The sequence below is a fragment of the Oryctolagus cuniculus genome, chromosome 10 (genome assembly GCF_051225735.1).
Source record: "Oryctolagus cuniculus isolate XC-2025 breed Fujian yellow rabbit chromosome 10, ASM5122573v1, whole genome shotgun sequence".
NCBI classification, from domain to species: domain Eukaryota; kingdom Metazoa; phylum Chordata; class Mammalia; order Lagomorpha; family Leporidae; genus Oryctolagus; species Oryctolagus cuniculus.
Window position 1 is genome coordinate 55595871 of NC_142876.1, and position 6069 is coordinate 55601939.

Below are 6069 nucleotides of genomic sequence, written 5' to 3' on the forward strand. Positions count from 1 at the left end.
ACAATCTTCCATCTACTGGTTCACTCTCCAAATGGTCACAACAACCTGGGCTGAGGCTGGCAGAAGCTAGGAGCCAAGAATTCTATCCGGGTCTCCCACCTGAGTGATAGGGACCAAGCACTCAGACCATCTTCCGCTTCCTTCCCAGGCACATTAGCAGGGAGCTGGTTAGGAAGCAGAGCAGCCAGGATGCAAACCCACACTCCCTGATGGCATACCAGTGATACAAGCCACAGCTTAACCTACTGCTGCACAACACTGGCCCCCTCCTTGGTTTTTACGTGTTCACCCTGAATTATTCATTTGGCCCCAGACTGATCAATAAACAATTATTACTTAATGAAAAATCACAGCTTTGGATATTCTGAAATTTGGAATCCATGGCTAGAAAATTTGACTCCAAGACTCAAAGGTTAACCAGCCTTCTCCAATTTCTTCTCCATATTCCTAATCATCAATTTTCTCATGGTTGCATCTATCAAAATCCCAAACTCATAGGAACTTGGCAGGATTTGATAAATATGTTACTGAAATTGTGAAGATGGCTTTCAATAAACATATTCATGGGCTTTAAAGAAATAAGCCTTTCAAAAGCTAAAGTAAGTTGAAAGATCCCCAAAGTCCAGGGAAGAGATAAAAATTACCTTAATCAAGCAGCAAGCCGGTGAGCAGCTGCCCCCTTATCACAGGGGAGGCTGCATTGGTTCGGGACCTAGATGGCACACAAAGCATTCAGAAACATCCAGAGCACATCTCCGCACAGCCCAGCATCGTACCAACCACACCAGACCTGATCTCTAGCAAATCCATTTGCCCTTGCAGGGAAAGTCTGCTCGGAAGCCACACCCCTCCATCAGAAGGTTGCAGGTGCACTGCAGGAACTGGCGTCTGTGCTGACTTTAGGGGAAGTGGAATATACTTATTAGGCTTTCTTACAACACATTACAAGGCACCTGCATTAGCACAGATCAGTGACTGGATACTTACGAATCAGTGATAACCTACAGATTTTCTAGCCCAAACTCCAGTCCCTTCTTGAGCCTCAATGTGTCCCCTCCCTCTCTTCCCTGTCCCTCACCCAGAATGTCTCCCATGCCATCATCCGCAGGCCTCCCAGAGTCTACTGCTTCCATGAAGCCCATCCCTGATTTCCTAGGAGACAAGGAAGTGGCCATGCATCCTGTGCCAAAATGAACTGCCCAGAATCCCCGAACACTCAGGACCCCTTGGACTGCACTCTCTATGGAAACACTTTGCTTAACACAGGCATTTGTTGACATTTTCAGTGTGTTCATCGATCTCTTTATGGGAGACCAGAATGGAGTTCTAGGCTCCTGGTTTCAGCCTGGCCCAGCCCTGCATGTTGTATGCATTTGAGGAGTGAACCAGCAGATGGAAGATTTCTCTCTCTCTCTCTCTCCTCTGCCTTTTAAATAAATATATCTTTTAAAAATAAATAAAATAAAATAAAATAGACCAGGATCTGGTCAGATTCACTCAAATTCATCATGGAGAAGACCACGGAGCAAGTGGGGACTTCACTGTGTCTTCTTCAGCGTGGCTGCTGCCAGCCAGACACCACCAGCCTCCGCCCCCTCTTCCCTCCCCAGCTCACTGCCCTCTGCCCAGCACCACAGCTCTGCTCCCTTGTCAAGCATTCAAATAAGCTTACGTGACCACTAACGGGCCTTACTGTGCTGTCCCATCCACTTGGCATTACAGCCTGACACATGGTGGGAAGTTCTGGTCACGTGATAGGCAAGGCTATTTGGCCTCCAGAAGCCTGCAGCTCCATCACTGTTTATGTTATATGTTAAAGTGAGCCTTAGAAAAGAATACCCCAGGATTCCCACAAATAGCAGAGTTTTAGCAGATGTTTTTACTAACAGGGCAAAACAATAGGCACCACTTTCATATATACATATTTGACTGCTTGCATTTTCACGTATAATGTCTTATTTTGATAATAAGGGTGATTGACACATGTGCACGAAAATAAAGCCTTGGGATCCAAGTGGCCCTTTAAGCACACAAGGCAGAGAGTTATCATACAGGACCACTAAACCATCTGTGGTTTTTCAAAGGCAATCTTCACAAATAGTTTCTGTTGGAGCTTGGCTCCTCCACTTCCTCCAGACTGACAGAAAGGAACGTCAAGCCATTCTCTCCTATTTTCTCTTACACAGCTCTCAGCATCTCGGAATGGGAAGGAAAAGCCATTTCTTCCTGCTAAGAAACCTGATCGCAAGGCAAGCGACCTGCCAGGAAGCAGTGTCCCCAGCAGAGGAAACCTCTGTGATTCTGTGACCCTCCAGGAACACATAAAGGGACACATCCTTCCTCGTTCCCTCCCCCACTCACGACCTATTACCCTATTTAGGGCAGAGTGACACAAGTGACTTTGGGGAAGGGGACCCAGAAGACAGTGGCTCGATTTTCCCAGGCGTTGTCAGCACGTTAAACCCAACCCAAGAGAGGAGGCCCACCCAGGGCCTCGACACCGTCACACAGACATAAACACCGCAGGGGCGTGCCTGCCGCCGCTCCAGGTGGCAGTGCAGTTGCTGCTTTCTCAGACACGTATGTTCACAGCTCCCTGGCTGCCGGTCAGGAGTGGGAGGCGGAGAGTGGAAAGGCAGGTCAATCAGATACTTAGACCTTGCCTGAGTGAAACATCCAGGTGTGAGGCCAGAGGCCAGGTGGCTCGGCATGAAAGGAAGGTGGCAGTTTTTGTTTGTCTCGAAAACACAGGCGTTGGGAGGGCTGCCATACCCAAGAGACCTGCTTCTCTATTATTTTCATCAAAACTAAATGCTCAGGGCCGGCGCCGTGGCACAGCAGGTTAAAGTGCTGGCCTGAAGTGTCAGCATCCCATATGGGCGCCAGTTCTGATCCCGGCTGCTCCTCTTCCAATCCAGCTCTCTGCTATGGCCTGGAAAAGTAGTGGAAGATGGCCCAAGTCCTTGGGCCCCTGCACCCACATGGGAGACCAGGAGGAAGCTCCTGGCTCCTGGCTTCAGATCGGTGCAGCTCCGGCCATTGTGGCCATCTGGGGAGTAAAGCAGCAGATGGGTGACCTCTCTGTCTCTACCTCTCTCTGTAACTCTGACTTTCAAATAAATAAATCTTTAAAAAAAAAAAAAACTAAATGCTCGACTCCTCGGTCACTGGAGAAAGGTGGGCTTTCATTCATCTCATGGGCAGAGCAGATTCTAGCCACAGCTTAGCAAAACTTGGCTCTTGGCAGAGCTATAAAGGGCTAATGAGGTGAGGTCTCAGGGGAGGAGGCCTGAAAAGAATGCAAGAATATTGCAGACTACTTTTTAGTCTTTCTACAACTTTGTTGCACAGACCATACGCAGTCCTATAGACCCACAGAGAGACGTGACAGGTTACTCCCCCAAAAAATATTCTGTGAACATAGTCAGTGCTTGTTGGATGGATGGAAGAATGGACAAACAGATGGACAGATGGATGTGTGGATGGATAAATGAATGGACGGATACATGGACAGATGGATGATTGAGTGGATGGATGGATGGATGGATGGATGGATGGATGGCTGGCTAAATTAAATCTCTGGCCCTAGATGATTGTCTCCAAGTGTGCCCACCTGAAACCTCTAGGTTACCAAGAGTTTATTTTATGAGCTCTAAGTATCTACTTCAGTATCCCCCTTGGAGATAGCTGGTGCTCTTTGATGTTTAACAGCCAGCATCAGATCTCTCAGATATTCTTGAAAGCTTGTGTCTGTCTGACACCTGCAAGCTGAACAGACCCAAAAGAGTTCAATAAAAAAAAAAAAATTCAGACTTAGGGATCATAGGCATTTGCCTGAGAAGTTACATATTGGAAACTTCTTAGAAGCAGCCTTCTCTGGGCCTCGTGGGGCTTGCCACCAGCTGTGTTCTTACACTGACTGCGTAGAAAGAGGAGAAAGAGTAGACTCTCCCCACACACACCTCAGCTCAGGCCTTGTGCCTGGTCTGTACTGTCAATGGGCACATGAGAAAAGAAAGGAAGAATCAACATTCTCTGAGCAGAGATGGTGTCCTTCGGTGGCCATTGCAACTCCTGCAACCACTGCCATTTCTGACCAAAACTTAACACATGCTTCTTGAATGGATGAATGAATGAGTGAGTGAGTGAATGAATTTCAAATATTTCTCTGAGACAGAATTTGCAGACACATGAGCCATGCTTCAGGTCAGTCACTTGCTAAGGTTGTAGACTTCTCATTAGTGTTTTTTTTTTTATTAAATATGTATCTATTTATTTGAAAGGCAGAGATACAGAGAGAGAAGGACAGAGAGAGAGAGAGAGAGAGAGAGATGGATTGACCATTCACTGGCTGGGCCAGGCTGAAGCCAGGAGCCACGTGCTTCTTCTGGGCCTCCCATGGGTGCAGGGGCTCAAGAACATCTTGGGCCATCTTCTGCTGCTTTCCCAGGTGCATTAGCAGTGAGCTGGATTGAAAGTGGAGCAGCTGGATTTGAACCAGCACCCAGATGGGATGCCGGCGCTGCACATGAGGCTTAACCCGGTACTCCACAGCGCCAGCAACAGACTTCTCATTTGTGTTAAAGTCTATTTGTTCCACCTCTTCATGACTTTCAGAAACTGACTTTCAAAATGTCTGACCTGCTCCATCTCAGGAACCGCAGTAAACTCGCTGACCTCAGTGCCACACTTTATCTACACAGTCTGGAAGACCTGAGTCATGAACCTGGGATCCCAGTACCTAGGATTTCTGAATGATTTGCCCAGTCATTGACCTGCCGACATCTCGAAGGACTGACATCAACAAAGTGGATAAGGATGACTCGGGCCCTTCCTTAGGAGGGACAAAGAATCAATGAAGCTAAATGAAGCCAGCAAAGTGTCGCAGGTTAGGCTGCCACTCACAACACACATACCCACACTGGAGCGCCGTCTGGAATTTTAGCACCTCCGCTTCTGGTCCAGTTTCCGGCTGAGCATCCTGGGAGACAGCAAAGCATGGCTCAAGTGCGTGGGCCCCTGCCACGCCCGTGGAAGACACAGATGGGGCTCCAGACTACTGCTCCAGCCTGTTGTGAGCATCTGGGGAGTGAACGAGGCAATGGAAGATCTCTTGCTCTCTGGCTGTTTGCCCTTCAAGTCGATGCAGACAAGTAAATAAATATCATGGAAAAAAAAAAAAAAAGCCAGCAATCAGAATAAAAACACAAGAGAGGGCTGACACTGTTGCTCACGGAGCGGCTGACATTTGTTGCGTGGCTCTCCTCCCACGGCCCCCCACACCCCTCGCCCTGCACTGTGCCAGTCAGGCAGCAGGGCCCGAGACTCACCCTCTAAGTCCAGCACACGGGGCTCCAGTGCCCAGCCCCTCCCAGCCCTCCCTGCCCCCGTCATGAACATGTAGCCAGCACAACAGCGTGACTGTACCTGATGAGAACTGCACTCCTAAAAATGGCCAAAGCGGCACATTTCCCTTTCCATATATTTCACCATCGTAAAGAGAACGCGAAAAGGGGACCGGATGCACTGCCCACTGAGAACAGGGTTGACTGGACAGCTTAGCCTCTGGAGCAAGGGGTCCACGCTGACGGGGCCCTCACTGGCGCTCTCATAAATGCACATGTCATCTGTGTAAAACTGCACGTGATCACTACGCTCCTCCTTGTGTACCCACGGAGGGACCCCTGCAGGTACCCGAGTCCACAGACACCCACGTCCCTTACACAGGCGACAGGGGACTTGCACAAATCCCACACACAGTTAGTTTCCCATACACAAGTACTTCAAATCATTTCTGAATTACTAGTAATAGCTAATACAATATAAATATTACATACATAGTTGTTATACTATATCATTCAGGGAATAATGACAAGAAAAAAATTGCATGTTCAGTACAGACCCCATGTTTTTTCCCAGTATCTCCACTCCGCAGTTAATTGAATCCCAGGAGGCAGAACCTATGAGGACAGAGGGCTGGCTCTATTATCACCCTCATTAAATGCAGGAGGAAACCGAGGCACGCTGAAATGAACTCACTTGCCCAAAGGCACACAGTAGCAACTGCAG

General features: G+C 48.4%; 1 non-coding gene across 1 annotated transcript; it reads left to right on the forward strand.

The window, feature by feature from the left end:
* Positions 1–3879: 3879 nt before the first annotated feature.
* On the forward strand, positions 3880–4009 carry LOC127492560 (small nucleolar RNA SNORA51). The gene has a single exon (XR_007922070.3). It is a non-coding gene; the product is annotated as a small nucleolar RNA SNORA51 (small nucleolar RNA).
* The last annotated feature ends 2060 nt before the right edge of the window (positions 4010–6069 follow it).